Source organism: Ixodes scapularis, unplaced genomic scaffold (genome assembly GCF_016920785.2).
Source record: "Ixodes scapularis isolate PalLabHiFi unplaced genomic scaffold, ASM1692078v2 ptg003078l_1___fragment_2___debris__unscaffolded, whole genome shotgun sequence".
In the NCBI taxonomy this organism is placed as follows: domain Eukaryota; kingdom Metazoa; phylum Arthropoda; class Arachnida; order Ixodida; family Ixodidae; genus Ixodes; species Ixodes scapularis.
The window spans coordinates 10,486-34,665 of record NW_024610294.1 but is presented as its reverse complement, the minus strand read 5'-3'; the positions used below and the strand labels follow the sequence as shown (position 1 = coordinate 34,665).

At 45.7% G+C, this 24,180-nt stretch overlaps 2 long non-coding RNA genes across 2 annotated transcripts; one reads left to right on the top strand and one right to left on the bottom strand.

Annotated features, from left to right (window-relative positions):
• Positions 1-11,749: 11,749 nt before the first annotated feature.
• Positions 11,750-19,671, top strand: LOC121834686. Its single transcript, XR_006077314.1, has 3 exons — positions 11,750-11,971; positions 16,097-16,268; positions 19,622-19,671. It is a non-coding gene; the product is annotated as an uncharacterized LOC121834686 (long non-coding RNA).
• Positions 19,134-24,160, bottom strand: LOC121834687. The gene is made up of 2 exons (XR_006077315.1): positions 24,109-24,160; positions 19,134-19,247 (listed from the first exon to the last, which is right to left on the bottom strand). It is a non-coding gene; the product is annotated as an uncharacterized LOC121834687 (long non-coding RNA).
• Positions 24,161-24,180: the final 20 nt, after the last annotated feature.

The window sequence follows — 24,180 nt, the reverse complement described above, 5'->3', positions numbered from 1 at the left end:
CCCAAAATTTTAACTGCAACAACACTGCTACGAGGCGCGGGGAGCGAACAGACACGACGCAAGAGAGGTCGAGTAACTGTGGGATTAGCTCCGAATAGTGGCGTTTCTTTGTATTCCGAAGCTCAAGGAGACTTGACGCATTTGAAGAAAGGGCTTGTCCCCGCTTCTCTCGAATGTAGGAATTCTTGCCCACTACAGGAGGTGCACACACTGCGCTCCTTTTACGGTGCAGGCGATAGAATCCCTAACAACGACGCTCACGCCGGATGGGCTGCTCGTGTATCACTCGAAGCGCGTTAACCCACCCCCGCGCCTGCGTTCACGCCGCTTCGCGGTGACGGTGTGCGGCTGCTAATTACAAATCTATTAACCCACCTAGCCCCCCAACCCCCCGTACACGCCGCTTTGCGGCGTCCGGTCGGCAACCCAAGCCCCGCTGCCCCCCATGCACTTCCGTAAATAGAGTCGATACGATTTAGTTTAGCGATGTTTCGTCAACAACATTCGTTTTTTTAGTGTTAATGGTAAAAAAGAAATGTAAATATCGCCAAATGCCTCGACAAAACAAAATGTTCGAGAAAAAAAAATAAAAAGAAGTAAGCCGGCCCACACCATAAATAGAACCCGGGTCTGACACGTATGAGGCAGACATCTCACCACTATGTTACGCTACCTCTTCGGAAACTCGCATTGCATCCGCTGCCTATGTTGACGGCGGCAGCGCCTATCTCCAAGCAAGCAAGCAAAACTTTATTTTGTGTAAGGGCCTACGTCCTGGTCTGGACGGCCCGTCCGGCCCATGTCTCGCGGATGGATTCCGTAAGGTTACCGTGTAGCCTTGTTCGTGGAGCAAGGCTTTACGAACCAGCCAATCCGGCGTGCGTGAGCACCGTTGCTAGGGTTTGTATCGCCTGCGCGTTAAAAATATGCCCGCGCGGGTCGGGGGACAGTGCCCTTGGTATTCCTCGGGCGCCGCCGGCCTGTGTCTGCTCTGCACAGTGGCGGCCGTTTCAGGGGGGGCAAAACGCATGACTTGCCCCCCCACTCTGAGAAGTGGGGGGGCAAGTGCCCCCCTTGCCCCCCCGGTTGGTACGCCCATGAATCTGTAGTCGGTGACAGGTCAAGAACGAAGTGGAAGCTCCTCCCACCTCTTTCCACTTTAGCAGTGCAAACTCTGGAGAGGAGGCAACCTTCTCTCCACCGTTTACTCCGCTGAAGTGGAAAGGGGTGGGAGGAGCTTCCACTTCGTTCTTGACCTGTCACCGACCATAGTTCGGACACGCGTGTCAAAAAAAATTTCACGCGAGGAAAAATATTTTTTAGAGCAATATTGACGGCGCAAGACGCGATTTAGTCGGCAGTCACGTCCCTTATGGCTTGTTTTCTCTCGGCATTTCAGGCGCATGGAGCAGAGGTCAATCGCCTTCGCCTTCACGACCAAGATGTCATTTTGGAATGACCCATGACGTCATGGACTTCACGCACAATTTCAATTAAATCTCTCGCAAACAATATTGCTCTAAAAAATTTTTTTTTTTTCGTAAACTTTTTTTTAGCACATGTGTCCCACTAGACTGTTTAAAAAAAAAAAAAAACTTTTTTTGCTCTTCAGGGTCTTTTAAGTTAGCCACAAGGTTACTTCCCAACAAGCAAGTCATCGCTTGAAGTCCTGCTGCATGCTACCTTAGGAAGAAAGTTGAAGATGGGAAATTTGCATCAGAATGAGCAAGAATGCCTTCCAAGGGGAAAAGCATTGACGTGCATGCTCCGCCAAAGCTACATTTCACCAAAATGTAATGAATTTATGCCTACATTGCACCATAAGGGAGTTTTCGTTTATAACTACCGAAACTAATAGTTCAGGCGTCGCAGTACTGCCAGATTGTTCCTGTAACATTGTGCAAATCGTTCAGAACTTCCGGTTATCGCTTAGAATAACGTGTCGTTTGATTTGATTTACACACCGAACATGAATCAGTACTCGGATGTTCCGTGATATCTCTCATTGTACGTGGTATGTTCGGGCAGTCTAATTATCTCCGTTGAGTGCGCTTCTCACACCACACACTGGTGCACTGCCGAGAAGCTACACCCGTGGAGTAGGCATTGCAATTCTGCATATGTTGCTTTGCCGCAGCGCAGCCTTGTCTTAAAGGGGCACTAAAGTGCTTTTTGAGATCCTCGTTTTATTGTTATAACTCAATCTACGAGCACTAACCATCCTTAAAAAACAAAAATTACATTCATCTGCGGCCGATTTCCATACTAAAAAAATCAATCAAAATTCTCGACACTTCGCGTCATCGCAGAATGACAGATGGCGCTACCAAACCTTGGTGAATATGGTCAAACAACGGACGGCACGTGTCAGCCACTCGCGAGCGATTCAGTCCACCGTGGACGAGGTGCCGACCAGTCGTGCTCGTCCACACGGGAACCCATCGCTCGCAAGTGGCTGACATGCGCTGCCCGTCGCTCGACCATATTCAGCAAGGTTCGCTAGCGCCAGCTGTCATTCTGGGACAATGGTAAGTGTCTGGAACCATCACTTTCTTAAGATACAAATCGGCCGCGGACGAATGTAACTTCTGGTTTTTTAGGATGATCAGTGCTCGTACATTGAGGTATGACCAAAGAACGAGACTCTCAAAACACGCTTTAGTGCCCCATTAAAGGGATATTGAACCGAAATTTGGATTTCGCAAAATAAGGACGCATGAGAGTTGAACAAGACGCTGGGAACTCCAAAAGATGGCTCGTACATCAGTATCTCCAACGGATGGCCGCACTTTTGGAAAAAAAAAAGGGCACAATCAAGGGAGATCTTTGACGTCATTGTCCTCCGGCAGAATTTCAGAATGAGGGGAAGCGGCATCGCTTCTCTCCTCCTTGCTTCGGTTCACTAGCTCGAAGGGACGTAGGGAGAAGGAAACGGAATGGGAATCGCGACGTGACTTGTCTAGTCGGCAGTGTTCACTCGCACACTTCTTTTCCAAAAATACAGAGATTCGATCCGTTAGAGGCATCGCTGTATGAGTGTTGTTTCGGGGTTTTGCAGCGTCCCGCCTATCCGTCCACCCTTGTTTTGTGAGCTCGAAATTTCTGTTGACTATACCTCTATGGGTGAAAGCACTATTCCAGTGTGAAAGGTGGACAACAAAGCATGAATTAGAAAAATAAATATATATGTGGAAGGATATCAGGGGTGGCCAAACTGCGGCTCGTGAGCCGCATGCGGCTCATCACGGGTCCAAGTGTGGCTCGCTGGTTTTGGGTAAGCATGCCGCCCTACCCCCCCCGTGTTCCAAAGCCGAACAGACTTTTAGAATTCAAAAAAAAAAAAGCTCACAGACTTGGCAGCCTTGTATTACACAACGTAGATACAGCTGGACTGGTCTTTAACACATTAATGCGTCCGGTGACACTGTTTCCTTTATCGTTCTAGAGAAAATTTCGAACCGTATACGCATAACAGACGTCGGGGGCAGCGGCTGGCTAGCAAACCAGCCGAAGCTTTCATTTTTGCTGAGCGGTTAAAGTAACATTCTGCTGCTTGCTGTTATTTGTTGTAGTCAACAATTATACTTGCCCTTCTTGAAAAGCACTGTTCCCTCCATATAGTTTTTTTTTTTTTTTTTTAAGTAGTCTCCTTTTCTTTACTTTCCTGTGGCTCTTTGAACCTTTGTCGTTTTGTCTGCGGCTCTAACCCCACGTCACTTTGGCCACCCCTGGCCTATATGATAGACGTCGACACCTTGAAAATATTACACACAATTCCTTTATGTGGTTAGCATACTAATTTAATGATGCTTGCTTATCCAAAAGTGCTCATCAGTGAGTAAATAATAATCGTCCCCAGAGCCCGACCTGTATTTCTGGGGGTGTGCTGTGTAGTATGTCGTTTATATATGTCAAGACTGACTCCAAAACAGAACTGTGAGCTGGCAGAGGGTTTGCAACATTACCGTTGCTTTCCACACTTTGGCTTGAATTTGTTAGGTGGGAATCAATCCAGTTAGTTATTGCTGGTTCCATCTTAAATGTTTTGATTCTGGCCACAGGTCTCCAATGTGGCACTCAATAAGAGGCCTCATATAAGCCTACAAACCATATAAACCTGCTCTGTGTCATTTAGTGCTAATGCAATGAGCTGTTTCCTATGCTCTGTTCACCACCAAGTTGACAGTGCGATGGGAGCAACACATTCACTGGACCTATCGACCGCCTTCCACTCGTCACCGGACCCTGCTCCTGACGCATGGATGTAGGCGGGGGAATGTGATAAGGATGGCAAATGATGGGCGTACAACTGGTCCAGCAAGCACGTAGCTTCCAATGCACCGTCAGCTTAGGGGTGAGCGGAGTATACCAGTTCTGCGAGTGTACATAGGCCAGGTCAGGAAATGAAATACATTTAATTCCCTCATGAGTTACAAACAACGGAACTAAATAGCCATAAAACCTTTATCCATGACGACACATACGTAGCACCCGAAACGAAGGTGTGGGATGGCGATAGGTGATACCATTAAATGACAAAACAGTACAACATCATGCTTGTGTTTAATATCTGTTAAAGTGCATCGCGGTTCTGCACTAACCCGCACATTAAATTGAGAAAACTAATTCGCAACTAGCAATATGGTTTTGTAGAAATCAAATATTGTTTGGAATTTTTGTGTGACGCTTCATGTCCCCAGTATTTAGGTTCATCAAAATTGAGTGCTGAAAAAACATTGCTTCAAGGCTTTTACAGTACCTCTTTTCTCATTCCATTTCATTGAATGGCAGTGACAGCACCATAGGAATTGAACAAAGAGTGAAATCTGCCACCTTGTTGACAAACCTACCTGCTGAAGGTGGCCACGAGATTCCCTTGTCACCACTTGGTCACTTGAATACGCCGTTAACTATTGTATCTAGATGTACTGCGGCAGCAATGTTGTAGCTGTGATGCTTGTCGGGCCAGGTCTCCTTTCAGATGTGCATATTCCCGTCGAAAAATAGCCCATCGCCATGGCAGCTGGTATGACAAGAGTATAAATACATTAGCCAAAAAATTTAACAGTCAGACAAGCTAGTCTACATGCCGCAAAATTCTACACATGGAGACTAAAAAGAAAGAAAGCAATGCAACATTGTCTTTACAGGGCTGTGCATCTCAACTCTCTTCCCTAGCCTTGCGTTGACAAAATGGGACAATCTACCTACGTCGATCTCTATAGTTTGCATTGCAAAAGCAAACCATGTTTTTTATGTCGGCTCTCCTCCTCTCCTCGGAAATGGGGGAGGACGAGAGCCTGCGTACACTCAAAATGGGAGAGGGGATGCGGGACGTACCTTCCGCTGCATTGCCAAGAATAGTTGTCGTGGAGTATAGGGATGTCGCAAACCTGCTGAGATTGCAGGAGTTAAGGTTTGAACTTGAAATGTTTGCAAATTTCAAACCCTGCTGTGTTTCGAATTTGAAAAGTTTGATAATGTAAAGTTTCTGAAAGTTCAAGTTTGAAGATTTCAACTCTCTTTACAGATTGAGTATGAAAAGTTTGAAAATTTCGAATTTCTTTGCTATTCATGTTCGAAGAATTCAAATTTAGGTTTTTGAATCTCAAGGTACAAGATCAAATACCACAATTTAAAATAAAGTCTTTAAGGGCTCATCTGGAAAAAACTTGAAAGTGCTACAAAGTTGACTAAAAACGCTGCACATTTTATTTTGTGCCATAAACACTACTTTCTTCTCGGTACCCGGTTCTTAGGATACTTCTCGTTATTTACTATGATTTATGAAACAAGCCTTGAGTTGGTTGGACGGTTCAGCGACAAGACTTGAGGCGGTCTGGTATGCATCAGGTATTGCTACCTCTTCGTAAACTGGAAGCAATGCGATTGAATACCCCTAAATGAGATGCTGGCATGAGACAATGAAATATACAAGTTGATGCGTGCAGACAAAGTCGCCAAAGCGAGACATCTTGCTTTACGAAAGTTTGTAGTTGCTCTGGGCGTTTATTTCCAGTGGAATGGCCCGTGGGGCAGAGAAAACACTGCACGCAGGTACAGCACCCGACAGAGCTCAAGGTCAAGAAGCATGCAACCAGACAAGCTCATAAGGTCCCCCGGCCCCCCAAGATACACCTGATCAGGTAATGACCGGTCATGCATCAGGCTCACTACACTGCCGGTTTCTTTGGCATTTCAGTGGCTCCAAGGCAAGGCACCGGCCTACAAACCCCAGGTGGCAGGTTTTAATCCCGGCCCAGGGGCCCGTAATTTTACAAAGGCTTATTGCGGAGGTCTTGTAATCAAGCTTTCTGTTGCACGTCTGATCCCCAGGTGGTCCAAATTAATCCTCAGTCGTATGCTGAGGTGTTCCAAATGCTTCTCGTCGGTTTGGCTTGTAAAACACCCAGATTTGATTTTGCATAGCTGGTTCTTCGCGCTTTCCTTCTTAGAAAGGTAAGAAAACAAGCGGATACATTAGTTGCTTTAATATGCAAGCGGATGCTGACGATAATGGATCAAGTGCCGATCCAGTGTTGCCTCTCACAAGTCGGTGTCACTTTCAGTGCGCGCCTTTCCCCAACCAGCCACTAACACGAGGAGATTGGGCAATTTGCATTCGAAAACAGCCAGGGTTATGAATAGGGTGTGTACTTTCCGGTGTTTATTTGTGAGAAAAATCGGCGGATGTTTTTCGGTGTTTATTTATTTTCAAAACACCGGCGTATTTCGGTGGAACGTCTCACGACGAGGCTAAAATCGGTGATTATCGGTGAAAAAAAGGCGATTGATCAGAGACAGGGAGTTCCAATTTTATTCACATAGTTCATACACTTCTTCTCTTGGAAGAAACTATTTCTCACACTTGGTTATTATGGTCGATGCAAGCATACTTTCATGCTTGCATCTACTACACGCAACGAACGTGCTGCCCTCATGGCAGCACGTTCCTTGCGGTTCGCAACCCGCAATTATGAAAACGCACGGTCCTGTACGACACGGACGTTGGCAGTGTCTTCCAGGAACCACAGCAACCTCTGAATACATGGCTTGCACCAACATCACTTGGCCAGACACAATGAGGAAAAGGCACGTGAGAGCCTACCCTCCACTGCGTCAATTTTTCCACAAAAGGGGGCCATGGGAGACACAATAGGGGAAAGGCATTGAGAGCTTAGCTTCCACTGCGTTCACTAGACGCTTTTGACCCCAGAAAGGAGGGCGGACTGACGCCACCTGCAAGCCATGTATAAACACTGGAAGAATGCAGGATCCACGAGATAACATGTTTGACGAACCTCTACGGGGAAAGGGTTTCGCTAGGTCGGAAACTAGCAACGACCGGTGTTTTTCGGTTTTAACCAGGGCGAAAATATCAAACCACTGGTGTTTTTCGGTTTTAACCGATTTTATATTTTAGTCACCGACGGATGTTTATCGGTGTTTTTCGGTTAAAACCGGAAAATGCACACCCTAGTTATGAACAATGCCCCAGAAAAGTGCCTTTGTTGGATTTTCAACCTGCAGACAAGAAACCTGCAGGTTAGTTTGGGGCAACCTACACAGTTTTACACGGTAGAGGCTCTGTGCGAAAGCAGGAGAAAAAACTTTCAGGTACGACGCCGGCCGCCACCCCAATGCGAGTCGTTGCTGGCACCACATCTTTGTGTTAATAATATTTAGGACCTTATACGATTTGGGTAAAGTTTCTTCACACTTCGTCAAACTTCTGTATGTTTCACATACCCAATTTTTCCCCTTCAACTGGAAACCTCAAAGATTATTTTTCGGTTTCCAGTTCAAGTTTTTTCCAGAATAAAAAAATTATAATGTTTCGGTTTGACTCCGGTTTGTACACAAATTGGAGTTTTTTCTTATGTTTGGTTTTCTTTTCAGTTAGATGCCCTGGAGGATTAATGAAATCCACTGTCTACGATACAGATGACCTCTTTCGTCTTTATACCTTGAAAAATGTACAGACCGCCAACGCAGCATCAGTTTGTACCGTTGACTCTGTCACTTAATCGTCACTTCAGTGTCATGTCGTGCAAGCAACCGAAAAAGGGGTCGGCTTTCAAGGCACAGTGTTATGTAAGGAAAGTAATGGTGACCAGTTCCAGTCCCGACCCAACTATCCACCTCGTGCAGAGCTTGTGAGCTCCGGTTGGAATGGCCGGGGGGGGCCATTACAAACAGCTGATTTCACTCTCCTTGAGCACATAAGTTATTCAAGGTTATTGCGTTCCGTAACTTCTTTGTACTGTATGCGTTGCGAGCGCATAAGGCACCGCCATAACCGGGGCCATGTAAGCAAACTTGGACGGGTGAAATCCGGGCGGTCTTGATATCACGAAAGCTCGCCTGCACCGTCAAAAAGTAAGGAACAATATGTTAGAAACAATCTTTCTCTGAATTCAGCACATCTACGAACCTCCAACGAAGTTGGCCCTGCGAACAGGAGAGTTCACGATTGGTTTTCAAGGCATTCCGTTACGGGGTTCTGTCAGTAACTGATATTTTCTGTTTTCTTTTTTTTTCATAGTAGTTTTAAAGTGGCAAGATGTGAATGAGTATAGCGCACACCTTAAGAACGAAAAGCTTAATCCGTCATTCTTTACTTAAGTACCGGGTATAGCTTGATTACGTTGAGCTGGGGTCATACTGATTATACATCATACAAAAGACAGTCTGCATACAGATTTGAGGGCACGTCACCGTGAGATCCATGCTTCGAATGCAGCCTGGCAATGGGTTCAAGGAGAAACTTAGCATGCAACATTCGAACCACACATATTGCGGTGACTTGCATGTGCAGACTGTCTTTTGTATCATGTATGAGCAGTGTGACCCCGGCCAGCTGTCTTCTGGGTAAAAGCAGAATGTCCCGCTATCACATTGAGGACCCGGCCAGCTGACACGGGGGATTCGCGTCATAGGCTTCTGAAACACGAGCTCTTGAAAGCAGGGCAAAAGGGGCAGGGTGCTTCACATTGGGTGCTTTCGTGCACCACCCGCAAAAGGCTACTGAAACCTTATAAAAATTTTCATTTGAACCATTTTTGCTGCTATTTGCACAACCTACAGCTGCACAGTGATGAGGCATAACAATTATGAAGCCAAGCCATGAGAATAACGGAGGTAGTCAAGCCAAACCAATCCTGTCTGAGGGACTGAGTGGACGAGAGAGCCCCCAAAAATGGTGCCTTTCCCTTTCCTCCTCTCTCTGAGTTCACACATGCGCCCAGGTATACATGGCTTGCATTGACCTCACATCAGCTGCCATAGCTCCATACCATGCGCCTGTTTCTGTACCTTCTGCAGCATACATTTGACACCATCAAATTTGTCTTCTGGGCAAGGCTTGCCGAAAGAAACAAATTGAATGGTGCGAAATCTATGCTGCACAAGGTACGGTGCAGCAATGGCAGCTGGTATGGTGCCATATGACGCCCCGTGCAAGGCATGGTTCCCGGACATTTCATCGAACACTGTTTCATCGAACGCCGTTTCGTCAAACGCTGTTTCATCGAAAAAATGGACGTTTCATTGAATCGCTGATGGGAGTTTCATTGAATGTCTTTTAAATAAAAAGTGTGAAAGATGTTCTTTTATGCACGGATCGAGTGCATTTTCGTCTCATTCACCCATTTCATCGTCAGGGTTTTTAATGTCCAAACTTGTAGCTGTTACAATTTATTTTATGGCAAGTAACCCATGAGGATATTTGTACCGATCTTTATGTTTGTTTCGAAGATTGTGCTTATCTGTTCACCCTTTCTGTATTACCCGATGGCCCTTGAGGGTATTGTAACAAATAAATAAAAAGTCGCACTCCCGGTAAGAGCGCACTCCAACTCATGGAGGCCAGAAGGCGACTTAGGTTTTCCAGAGGCGCAACAACTTTAGCCATGTAAGCCTCCTAGCCTCTCATGTCTTTGTATTGATGCTTTTTTACTGCCCGAAGCTTGCAGTTGCTAAAGCTGAGGTGCTATATTTATGAAACTACAATGAAACATTGTTTTCTTTTTTTAGTTTTAAGACTCAGTCGAGTCAAAAGTAAGTATGTCACATCAAATTTTATTTGAAAACTTTCGGGGGTTCATGTGTTCGTGCGACAGCCATTCACCGTTTCAAATGATGAGCGATTGCTCTCTAAAAGTTCCCCACAGCCATGGTCCGTCAGTTCTCATAAAAAAGGCGGACCTTCTCATCCCTTGCCGCTATGGCCATCTTCTGGCGAGGAGGCTTTTGGGAACTCAGCATCGCCTCCAGCTTGTCTACCGTCAGTTGATGTTCTGTGGCGATGCAAGTCAAAAACTTCCAGAACCTGAAATGGGCACCTCCGACCAGCTTCAGGAAGCGAGACCGCCACCATGGCGTTGGATAAGACGGCGTTCGATAAAACGGCGGTCGATGAAACGGCTTCGATGAAACGCCGTTCAATGAAACGGCTTCGATGAAACGGCGTTCGACAAAACGGAGTTCAATGAAATGTCCAGTCCCAGCAAGGCATGTATACAAAGTCTGCAGACACAGATACGAGACCTGCAAACGTGGGTTAGGCACTGATAACAAAACTGACACCTGGATAAGCATGTTTTCAAGTAATTTGGTCTGAGATACTAGTGTCATCGTACATGCCACCTGATTAATTATGTGTATTCTTCTATCCTGGAAAATTTAATATGATCCATGTACTGGCTCGAGCGTACACGGTGGCCGGCTAGCAGTCACACATGCGTAAGGGTTGCAACCTTTCTGCCTAGCCTTGCGCGTTGTCGTGTACGCACCAATCTCTTGTGCAAAGAAATTAGAATTAAAATGTGTCACTGCCTCGAAATCTGCCTTCAGCAACATGAAATCAAACGGGGCTATACCGATCTCTTTCTGCCCGTTAGAAACTCCGCAACAAATTCTGAAGTTTAATCATATTAAGGCTGGCAGCCTGCTATTTGGGTATTTGTTTTTGATCGGCATGCGAAATGCGCACCACGATTGTTTCTGTACTCATTATATGGCTAAAATCAGACTTGATGCTCGGGTGTTGATGTCGCTGGCTGTAATAAGGCGGAGCCTCCTGAGGGGGCGGTTCACCGAATGATACTTTAGCGAATAGTTGGGCGCCGCGAAGCGGCGTTCACGTGTGGGCCAATACACATACACATGTGGGTTCATATTTTTTGTAATGAGCCGCCTCAGACTGTCGCCGCGAAGCGGCGTAAAGCGCAGCGCGGCGGGTGGGTTAACGCGCGCCCCCGTTATTGCCCCGGAGGCTCCGCCTTATTACAGGCCAGCGACATCAATACGGTAATACCTATGCTCGTACCCAAAGGTTACATAAAAATGTTTCACATATATCGGAGCATAGCGTCACTTAATAAGCAATAGGAGCAGACTTGCCAAGGGACGCAGTCCGCAGGCGACGTAGGTTCACGTAGCCCTCCTTGGTGTAGCCCACGGTGGAAGAAACGAAATGCTTCTTCCGTCGTGGTGTAGCCAGACAGACGATGGGCGCAGCCATGACAGTTATTCTATTGTTTGAATTTTATGCTGCAGAAAGTTTCGCACATCAACTTTGGTTGTTTATTATGTTCGTTATAAGTAAACCAAAACAAAACATTTAACTAAAATTGTTATTTATCATTTATCGTAATATATTTAATGCTTTAATACGTTAACGTAATGTTAACGAACCTAACGACTACGAACGAACAGAAACGAAATCGACAACAAGCAAAATGGCTGCGACCAGTTGAGGCTGCTGAAGCTGCAGTGGTCAAGTTAACGGCATTCTACGTTACTGTATTTAGTTGTAAGCTCGTACACCACTATAATTCGACACGAGATTTCTGAAAAGTCGACATGCTATAAATAAAACTGTAGCGTGCCCTTCTATTTAATTAGAGCTGAAAATACATTTGGGAGTGAAGTGATTTGAATCTGAGCAGTCGCCCGCTGCAACACAACGGTATGTATTCACGATTCATGAAGATTTCTTGTGCATGTATCAGAAGATATTCCTTAAAGCATGGATCACAGGGCGTTTTCATCATCTTAAGCGGCCTTAAAAAAAGGAAATAATGGAAGCTACACAGGGGAATGAAACGTTCGGATCGAATAGAATTGTTCGACGGTGCCGAAAGACAAAATTGAACGAGTTGTAATATGCGGAGTGTAGAAGCTTAGCACACGAACGACGTTGTATTTATCAACTCTACTAAAGACTTGTGTTGGTATGGAGACCTTTTGCGCGATGTAACGTTGCAAGCACGGTTGTGCTTCTTATTTTCTTACATTTGGCACCTAATTCCCTGAAATTAGTACACCTGACGGGCCAGTGACAAAGAGTTTATATTCTACAATTCAAAAGACGATAACATTGAAGATGACATAAATATTGTTTCTTTTAAGCCATTGATTATGTTATCGTATTTCGAATCGTAAAGCACCAGGGTGTTTACGTTTTTCCGGAGTTCACAGAAACACTACAAAGAAGGTCCCAACATTAAAAAGAATATTTGTGACTCGTAATCTCGAGACTGTCGCTCAGGGCTTCCCTCACTCTGTTTTCTGCAGTCACATGGAATGATAACACAACTCTTCATAAAGGAAAAAAAAAGGGGGGGATTAAGGTTTTGAGGAGTAATGAGCTGTTGGGCACCAGGGCATTGAATGGAAAAGAAAACCAAACATCAGAAAAAAACTTATTCGTGTGCAAACCGGAATCACACCGAAACATGATAATTTTCTTCATATTGGAATGAAACCGAAAAATAATCTTTGAGGTTTCCACTTCAAGGGGAAAAATTGTTCAAAGTGAAACATACAGAATTTTGACGAATTTCGAACTTTTGAACAGAAATTTGACAAAGTGTGAAGAAAGTTTAATCGTATAAGGTCTTAAATATTATTAATACAAAGATGTGGTGGTGCTACCAACGACTCGCTTGTAGTGGCGGCTGGTCTCGTACCTGAAAGTCGTACCGTGTAAAACTGCGTAGGTTGCCCCAAAGTAAACTTTAGGTCCCTTGTCTGCAGGTTTGAAATCCGATGAAGGCACATTACTGGTGCGTTGTTCATAAGCTTGCTTAGGAGAAGAGCGTGTTGGTTCATGTCATGGATGAAGAACAAATAAAACAATTAAAACAGGGACAACACAACCACATCTTTCAACAAGCAACAGACGAGTAAACTTTCCACAGCGAGCAGCCGACTATACCCAGGAGGGGAAGTGGGGAGAAGGGGAGATAAAAAACGCAAAGTGAAAATCAGAGAGGTGGGTTTATCTCGGATTTTAGAAATTCAACCTCAGTTTTTGTCGGCAGGAGGGAAGGGTTTGACACATTGTTTTTTGCTGTGTTCATGGCGAATGACTCTATGATCTCCCTGCTGCTGTAAAAACGTGTCAAACCCTTCCTTCCTGCTGATGAAAACTGAGGTTGAATTTCTAAAATTCGAGATAAACCCACCTCTCTGATTTGCACTTTGCGTTTTTTATCTCCCCTTCTCCCCCCTTTCCCTCCTGGGTATAGTTGGCTGCTCACTGTGGAGAGTTTACTCGTCTGTTGCTAGTTGAAAGATGTGGCTGTGTTGTCCCTGTTTTAATTGTTTTATTCTTTCTTCATTCATGGTTGTTCATAACCCTGGCTGTGTTTGAATGCAAGTTGCCCAATCTCCTCGTGTTGTGGCTGGTTGGGGAAAGGCGTGCACTGAAAGTGACACCGATTCGTGAGAGGCAACACTGGATAGGCACTTGATCCATTATCGTCATTATCCAGTTGTATTTTAAAAGCGACTAATATCTCCACTTGTTTTCTTATTTTTCTAAGAAGGAAAGCACGAAGAACCAGCTATGCAAAATCAAATCTGAGGGTTTTACAAGCCAAGCAGACGACGGGCATTCAGAACACCTCAGCATACGACTGAGGATTAATTTGGAACACCTGGGGATCATTTGACGTGCAACAGAAAGCTTGATTGCATGACCTTCTCGGCAATAAGCCTTTGTCAAATTGCGGGCACCTGGGCCGGGATTAAAACCTGCCACCTGGGGTTTGTAGGCCGGTGCCTTGCCTTGGAGCCACTGAAATGCCAAAGAAACCGGTAGTGTAGTGAGCCTGATGCATGACCGGTCATTACCTGATCAGGTGTATCTTGGGGGGCCGGGGGACCTATGAGCTTGTCTGGTTGCATGCTTCTTGACCTTGAGCTCTGTCGGGTGCTGTACCTGCGTGCAGTGTTTTCTCTGCCCCACGGGCCATTCCACTGGAAATAAACGCCCAGAGCAACTACAAACTTTCGTAAAGCAAGATGTCTTGCCTTGGCGACTTTGTCTGCACGCATCAACTTGTATATTTCATTGTCTCATGCCAGCATCTCATTTAGGGGTATTCAATCGCATTGCTTCCAGTTTGCAAAGAGGTAGCCATTCCTGATGCATACCAGACCGCCTCAAGTCTTGTCGCTGAACCGTCCAACCAACTCAAGGCTTGTTTCATTAATCATAGTAAATAACGAGAAGTATCCTAAGAACCCGGTACCGAGAAGAAAGTAGTGTTTATGGCACAAAATAAAATGTGCAGCGTTTTTAGTCAACTTTGTAGCACTTTCAAGTTTTTTCTAGATGAGCCCTTAAAAACTTTATTTTAAATTGTGGTATTTGATCTTGTACCTTGAGATTCAAAAACCTAAATTTGAATTCTTCAAACATGTATAGCGAAGAAATTCGAAATTTTCAAACTTTTCATATTCAATCTGTAAAGAGAGTTGAAATCTTCAAACTTGAACTTTCAGAAACTTTACATTATCAAACTTTTCAAATTCGAAACACAGCAGGGTTTGAAATTCGCAACCTTTTCAAATTCAAACCTTAACTCCTGCAATCTCGGCAGGTTTGCGACATCCCTAGTTATGATTTTATCTAGTCAGGTAGTTGGGCTAAATGGATGTAGAAGTTGCGACAGTAGTTTTTCCGTCTGCTGCTAAGTATCCAACGTCTGAAAATAGCTAATGACACAGCACCGTCTGAAACCACCACGCTGCAGTGACGTTATTGAGTAGCAATCATCGCTCAGAATAAAGCAGTGGGGAACACGTTTGCCTGGACAGCAAATTCGCATGTCTAGACATTGTACAGTCAGCACAGAATGAAACCATCGTCACAGGCTGCTCCACTGGAGGGCCCCTGAGAACTAATGAAAATGTGCTTTGGAGCGAAAGTGCAGGTCCTACTAAGGTGTGCTCGACTCTCGCGCGACATATCTGGGACTTCCGCGTTTCGCCGGTGGTCGAGGGTCGAGCACAGCTTAGTAGGACACGCACCCTGGCACCCCGGTGCATTTTCATTAGTTCTCAGGAGCCCTCCAGGTGGAGCAGCCTGTGACGATAAACCACGCGCTGCGGCGTTCGGGTTTCATTCCGTGCTGACTGTACATACGCTCAATGGCGCCATAAATTATACATCTGTCGTATTACCTACATCCGGCCCGCACTCATTGTTATACATTTCTAAATAGTGTTTTTCGTGCACATTCACCCCTGCGAGAGGTTCATTCTCCGGTCTTAGACAACTGAAGGAAGTTCTGTCCCTTACTTGCTTTGTGCTGCTGGGTAGCCTCTGAAAAAGAAATGCTCTAGCACAGCTAGGTGTATAGTGCTTTATTATAGATATTCAGGAGAGCAACCAGAATTTAAGTCACCTCACTTAGACATGGTACAGGCTGTAACGTGGGTTTGCTTTACAGAATTGTTATTTTCTAAAAAAAGATAAAGAAAATCAGATTATGGTTGTAATGCGTGTGTTATACCTTGTCACTGCCGACATAAAAAAACATGGTTTGCTTTTGCAATGCAAACTATAGAGATCGACGCAGGTAGATTGTCCCATTTTGTCTGAACTTGCAACTATGCACACATAACGTCTTGGTCAACGCAGGGCTAGGGAAGAGAGTTGAGATGCAAAGCCCTGTAAAGACAATGTCGCATTGCTTTCTTTTTTTTTTAGTCTCCATGTGTAGAATTGTGTGGCATGTAGACTAGCTTGTCTGACTGTTCAATTTTTCGACTAATGTATTTATACTCTTGTCAATACCAGCTGCCATGGCGATGGGCTACTCTTCGACGGGAACATGCACATCTGAAAGAGACCTGGCCCGATGAGCATCACAGCTACAACATTGCTGCCACAGTACCTCTAGATACAATAGTTATTGGCTTATTCAAGTGACCAAGTGGTGACAAGGGAATCTCGTGGCCACCTTCAGCAGGTAGGTTTGTCAACAAGGTGGCAGGTTTCACTCTTTGTTCAATTCCTATGGTGCTGTCACTGCCATTCAATGAAATGGAATGAGGATAGAGGTACTGTAAAAGCCTTGAATTAATGTTTTTTCAGCACTCAATTTTGATGAACCTAAATACTGGGGACATGAAGCGTCACACAAAAATTCCAAACAATATTTGATTTCTACAAAACCATGTTGCTAGTTGCGAATTAGTTTTCTCAATTTAATGTGCGGGTTATTGCAGAACCGCCACGCGCTTTAACAGATATTAAACACAAGCATGATGTTGTACTGCTTTGTCATTTGATGGTATCACCTATCGCCATCCCACACCTTCGTTTCGGGTGCTACGTATGTGTCGTCTTGGATAAAGGTTTTATGGCTATTTAGTTCCGTTGTTTGTAGCTCATGAGAGAATTAAATGTATCTCATTTCCTGACCTGGCCTATGTACCGTCGCACAACTGGTATACACCGCTCACCCCTAAGCTGATGGTGCATTGGAAGCTACGTGCTTGCTGGACCAGTTGTACGCCCATCATTTGCCATCTGATCAGACATCCCCGCCTACATCCATGCGCCAGGAGCAGGGTCCGGTGACGAGAGGAAGGCGGTCGATAGGTCCAGTGAATGTGTTGCTCCCATCGCACTGTCAACTTGGTGGTGAACAGAGCACAGGAAACAGCTCATTGCATTAGCACTAAATGACACAGAGCAGGTTTATATGATATGTAGGCTCATATCTGGCCTCTTATTGAGTGCCACATTGGAGACCTGTGGCCAGAATCAAAACATTTAAGATGGAACCAGCAGTAACTAACTGGATTGATTCCCACCTAACAAATTCAAGCCAAAGTGTGGAAAGCAGCGGTAATGTTGCAAACCCTCTGCCAGCATATTCAGCTGTAGCTCACAGTTCTGCTTTAGGGTCAGTCTTGACATATATAAATGACGTACTACACAGCACGCCCCCAGAAATACAGGTCGGACTCTGGGGACGATTGTATTATTTACTCACTGATGAGCACCTTGGATAAGCAAGCATCATTAAATAAGTATGCTAACCACATAAAGGAATTGTGTGTAATATTTTCAAGGTGTCAAAGTCTATCATATAGACTAACCAGATTTTTATTTAGCAAAGTTTACTGCAAGGTAAATATCACATCAGCATTCACCAAGTTTCCTTTTCTTTCACATATATATATATTTTTCTAATTCATGCTTTGTTGTCCACCTTTCACCCTGGAATAGTGCTTTTACCCTTAAAGGGATAGTGAACAGAAATTTCGAGCTCACAAAACAAGGGTAAACGGATAGGCGGGACGCTGCAAAACCCCAAAACAACACTCATACAGCGATATCTCTAACGGATCTCTGTATTTTTGGAAAAGAAGTGTGCGAGTGAACACGGCCGACGAGACAAGTCACGTCACGATTCCCGTTCCCTCTCCTTCTCGCTACGTCCCTTCAAGCTAGTGAACTGAAGCGAGAAAGAGAGAAGCGAGGCTGCTTCCCCTCATTCTGCAATTCTGCCGGAGGACAACAACGTCAAAGACCGTCACAGATGGCCGCACTTTTTTTTCAAAAGAGCGGCCATCTGTTTGAGATACTAATGTACAAGTCATGTCTTGGAGTTCCTAGCGTTTTGTTCAACGCTCATGCATCCTTATTTTGCGTAATCCGAATTTCGGTTCGGTATCCCTTTAATGGGGCACTAAAGTGTATTTTGAAAGTCTCGTTCTATGGTCATACCTCAATCTGCGAGCACTAATCATCCTAAAAAACCAGAAATTACATTCATTTGCTGCAAATTCGTATCTTAAAAAAGTGATCGAAGTTCCAGACACTTACCATCGTCAGAGAATAACAGATGGCGCTACCAAACCTTGCTGAATATGGTCGAACGACGGACGGTGCATGTCAGCCACTCGCGAGCGATGGGTTCCTGCGTGGACGAGCACGACTGGTCGGCAGCTTGTCCACGGTGGACTCCATCGCTCGCGAGTAGCCGACACGTGCCGTCCGTTGTTTGACCATATTCACGAAGGTTCGGTAGCGCCATCTGCCATTCTGCGCTGACGCGAAGTGTCGAGAATTCTGATTGATTTTTTTAGTATGGAAATCGGCCGCAGATGAATGTAATTTTTGCTTTTTAAGGATGGTTAGTGCTCGTAGATTGAGTTATAACAATAAAACGAGGCTCTCAAAAAGCACTTTAGTGCCCCTTTAAGACATGGCTGCCCTGTGGCAAAGCGACATAAGCAGAATTGCAATGCCTACTCCACGGGTGTAGCTTCTCGGCAGTGCACCAGTGTGTGGTGTGAGAAGCGCACTCAACGGAGATAATTAGACTGCCCGAACATACCACGTACAATGAGAGATATCACGAAACATCCGAGAACTGAGTCATGTTCGGTGTGTAAATCAAATCAAATCACACATTATTCTAAGCAATAACCGGAAGTTCTAAGCGATTCACACAATGTTGCAGGAACAATCTGGCAGTACTGCGACGCCTGAACTATTAGTTTCGGTAGATACAAACGAAAACTCCCTTATGGTGTAGTGTAGGCATAAATTCATTACATTTTGGTGAAATGTAGCTTTGGCGGAGCATGCACGTCAATGCTTTTCCCCTTGGAAGGCATTCTTGCACATTCCGATCCAAATTTCCCATCTTAAACTTTGTTCCTTAGGTAGCATGCAGCAGGACTTTAAGGGATAACTTGCTGGTTGGGAAGTAACTTTGTGGCTAACTTAAAAGACCCCTGAAAAGAAAAAGAAAATGTTTTTTTTAAGCAGTCTGGTTGGGACACATGTGTTAAAAAAGAAATTTTACCGAGCAATATTGATTGGGAGAGATTTAATTGAAATTGTTTGCGAAGTCCGTGACGTCACGGGTCATTCCAAGATGACCATCTCGATCGTAAAGGCGAAGGCGATCGACCTCCCCTCCACGCTCCTGAAATGCCAAGAGAGAAAACAAGTGGTAAGGACGCGACTGCCGACTAAATCGGACGTGACTGCCGACTAAATTGCGTCTCGCGCCGTCAATATTGCTCTAAAAAATATTTTTTTCACATAATTTTTTTTTTTTTGACATGTGTGTTTCAACTAGATTGTTAAACTAGATTGTCTTCTCAGGGGCCCTTTAATAAGGCGAGTGCCCCACTCCCATTCAATGGATTGATTGGGACGCTCCCAGAACAAGCATAGCGACCTACAATCTGTCGTGCATACAGCATGTTTCATATCTCCACGTTTGAATTTTTCCTTTTCTGCACATTGGTTCAAGAGTGGCTTGGATTGACTGCTTGGTCTTCCTTTCCCCATCAGGCAGGCAGTCTACAGTCTACTTCAAGCATCTGCAATGCTACACAGAGGGAACGTGCCAAAGGCCTGGTTGATGGGCAGGATCGGGCTGCTCCATAGAGTTCTATGCAATCGACCTCTGGGAAGCAAGCGTCTGCATGATCAAGTGTGGCTTCTTGGCAGATGATTGCCTGCAACACTGGTGTTCATCAACATATGTGGTGACTGTCGAGAAATATTTCTCGGATGCAAGACCCCGAACTGCACCTGGAACTCTGATGTAGCTTGTGCACGCTCATTTGATTACCTTCTGAAGACTGTGCCTAAAAGAACTGCTGCAGAATGGCGATTGAGATGAAGGCGTTACAAGATGCGTCATAGGAGCCACCATGTACTTGTGCTGATTGTCTCGATCCCGGTGTGGCTCGCTCTAGAAGTTCAAGCAGAGGGGGAAAATGTTGCTTTTGTGCTAACGTCCCAACTTGGAGTTCTTTGAGTCTCCCTCGACTGACATGCTAGTGAGCCGCAGCAGAACAGGCATCTGCGGTGCCCGCGTTCCTCTGCTGTAACACTGCCAGGATTGAGGCCAGGGGTTCATCCATGATTGTCTATCTGGGAAGGTGTTGCTAATTCTGGGAAAGGCCTCGCGAGGGATGTATAGCATAGATTTGTGTACTTTGAGTAGAAAATTCTTATAGCGTTGTCCCACTAGATCGACAAACGCCGATTTTCGTCCGGCGACAGCACGAAGTTTTGTGTCGCTGATGCTGTTCCACTGCAACGACCAACATCTGCTACAAGCGCCGACAAACCATCAACGACGGACGAGTTGTTGTCTGTTGTTCAACTTGAAGCGCAGCAAGCAGTCCCACCGAGGAACATCTCTCGGAGACAAACTTAATTTTCTTACCCACTTCTGCCTTCAGTTGCTGTCTTCCCCACCCTCCCATTCCTGCCGTGACTCAGTCCTTGGCGGCCACTGATCGTTCCTGCTCCCGCAGTTTCGATTCCTGGATTGCTCGTAGTGGTCGCGGGCACGGCTTGCTTGCTAGATGTCGTGTTGCAAAAGGGAATTTGCTGTGGCTGGTTTTGCTCGCGAAAACCTGGTGCGCGAGTTGGTGCTTCAAGATGCCGAAGTCTACACCCCTGCATCAGGATGGATACACCCATGTGCGAGGACTGACCAAAGTAAGACCGCTCACCACGAAGTAGGACACGACGTTCCATCAGTTCTGCGGCAAGCCATTCCGGCAAAACGAGAGACTTGTCATCCGTTCTGTGATTGTCCCTAATAAAACTACCCCCGTATTGTCCCTCATAAAACGCCTTCCCTTGGAGGCGTTTTATGGGGGAACAATGAAATTCCCGTGAAATTCCGTGGCGCGCACCTGGAATGCTTCGAACGACCCAAAAAAAGGAACGATTCAGGAATTCTAGTTCGGAAAAAGTTGGGTGTCGATTGTCACGACTGTTTTCGGAAAGTCGCCAACGGCAAATGAAGGCAAGCGGAAGCTTTAAAGGGATACTTCAACGAAATTTGAAATATTTCCGTCGTGTTCAAAAATAGGTTGAATGTGATCCACAATATCCGTAAATGACAATCACACGTTTGTATTTTGAGCCTGGTGGCTGTATTTTTCGTTATAAACGGCCCACTCTGGCAAGCGCTCGGAGAAGGCCCAGCGGAGACCATGTGACATCCAACGCAATCGTGACGTAGGTCGTCTCAAGACGAGCAAAGCTACGGCGAGGCTGCCGTCGAGATGATGGCCTAGTTGTTCCAGCTTGTTCCAGCCACCGAAGCGGCTGCTTTTGTACAAATTTTGAGTGACAGGTAAATCTTCTATAATCTTGTAGGGGGACAATAGCGACTTCTGTGACACACAAAAGGCATTCTCGGGAAGAGGGGAGTTCCCCCTGCCCCTCTTCTCGTCGTGGCCGGAGGCGAGACAACCTCCGCCACTAGCTGCCAAGGTTGCTAGACGGGCATTACAAGCGAGGCGTTAGCGACATCCACCAGGTGCTCTTTGCTAATCGTTTAATTCGTCTTAAAATTCCTTTTCATGACTTTTTTAACACGATATTGGTATGTTCGATTTGGCGGTGCTTTTTTGAACACATATAGACCAAAAAATGAGCGCGGAAATTTCGTAGTAGTATCCCTTTAAACAAGGAATAAAGTCATCGTCTCCACTTTCACCGTGTTTGTCGGCGCGTTTGACGCCCAAAAAGCAAAACAAGAAAACCGCGTCGCCATACTCTGTTTGTCTATTTTGAAGTGCTGTTGACAACTCTAGTCCCACTAGGAAAGAAGTTTCCTTGTCCCCGTGTTCTGCTCCGTGTCTGCCAGGTGGGACAGAGGACTCCGACAAAGAGGCTGTTTGTCAGTGTTGTATGTCGCTCATTGTCGTCTGTTGCTGTCGTTTGTCGCTCTAGTGGGACGCGGCTATTAGGGACTCGGCCTGGGGCATGTTAGGGGTGTGTGCGTATAAGTCGCTGGTCGTAAGAACCAGCAGCATTGCATTCGTTGTGCTCAGTGTCCTGGATTGTCTGGATCTGCCTGTAATTTATGAGACCTTTAGAACTTCAGCATTACACAGTGATGACATCAGCAGCTGGAAATTGATGGGACCGAAATAAAGATGACAAAACTAGATTGTAGCTGGAGTCTATCACTACCATAGAGAAGCTCTCAATAGCATGGACTTTGGATTCACACAAGAATGTCCCGTGGGTAACAGGATTTAATGCACAAGTAATTCTGAAGATGGCTTTAATGCTTCCGTTCTAATTCCCATGGACCTCCACAGGCTGAAAGGGCAGGTGACATACCTATGTATCAAGTGCAGAGGAGGGAACAGTGAACAAAAAGGCACCACGAAAAGGCCCCCATCTATTGAAACCGAGTTCTGTATGGGTTTTTATTCTCTGCTCACCTCCAGTGCTGATCAAAATAACACGACGTGAAATCATGATAGGCGTAAGAAACAAACAGCTTGAAACCAATTCGCGTCCTTTTAATTTCACGAAATTTGGTATGCGCCAAATAGCCTAAAACTGGTACAAATCAAAGCAGTCTGTGCAATAAAACGTGAAAATACGGCAGAAAAAGTAAACACTTGCGGGGCGTAAAACCGCGGAAGTAAATCCGTTCGTGGCAATCTTGTTCAGCGACAAACAAGTGTTCATTCAGCTGTGAAGCATTGAAGTGGATATAAAATCTGCATAGCGTTTCAGAGCAAGAAAAACGGCGAATTAATTGAGCAGTACGATTGGGCGCGTTCAGTAGCGGCCCCGGAGTCAAGGAGTCACTGACTCCTTCCACTGGACGGCCAAAAGTCACTTCCGGTGCACGTAACTCCGGGGCTTCGGAGTCAAGCTCCGAAGCACCGAGTCCGGAGACGGTGCACGTAGAGTCAAAGGAGCTAAAATGACGTCATTTCCTGACTGGTGACGATTTCCGGCGCTAAAAGAGAACAAAAACAAACAAAATGGCGGGATAAGCTGCTTCGGTTCTGTCGCGGGTGTGAAGTTTGCTCGCTTTTGTTAATGAAAAGTGCTCAAGGTAAGACGAATAACGCGTCCGAATTTCTTTTTGAGGTAAGGCTCCTTCAGAAAATGCATTGGACCGTATTTTGCTTGGTTTGAATATGCTAATAAACAACGTAAACGTTCATTTGACGCCGTGTCTTGATCGCCGTTGCACGGAAACTCGGTAATATTGACGATAGTCCTGTCCGCGCTCAATAGAGCAAGGCAGGGTATGACCGCGACTTTGGAAGCCGGTTGGACACTCACGCAGAGCATGATACCGATTAATGTTTTGTTTGCGTAGCTAAATCGGGGTGCACGTTGGCTGAGGCTCGCTTCGGCCGACAAAACCTTGAACGCCGAGCGCGGCCGAACTTCCCGTGTGCATACGAGTTCGTTACGAAGGGCAAAACAAACGTATGGCCGTATAAAAGTATCGCAACCGGCGGCGTAGATTCGCCGAGCTCTAAATTTTACGTGTGCTGACGACGTTTATTGTCGGCTTTTATAACAGTAGCTGCCTTTGCACCGCCAAGCGAAGGGCTCGGTCGCGTTGCATCGCTTCGAACAGCAGCGCCGGAAATCGTCACCAGTCAGGAAATGACGTCATTTTAGCTCCTTTGACTCTACGTGCACCGTCTCCGGACTCGGTGCTTCGGAGCTTGACTCCGAAGCCCCGGAGTTACGTGCACCGGAAGTGACTTTTGGCCGTCCAGTGGAAGGAGTCAGTGACTCCTTGACTCCGGGGCCGCTACTGAACGCGCCCATTGACAGCATTGCGGGCGCTACGCGGGCGCGTAGGAAGGCGACAAGGCTTACTTTGATAAGAGTCACACGGAAAACGTTGACACCAGCCACACACGCTGTGCAAGGCTATCGTTCTCGCTTCTTGAATTACGGTTGAAAAGCACTGCGCATTAGCACTGCAAGCACTCCACGTGTACACGGTTTCAATTACGGAACAGAGCAGCGAGGCCTACCTCATTCGAGCTTGGGTAGAGAATCGCCGAGGTTGGAGCAGTCGAACTGTGGACATCGGCATGCTCGAAACT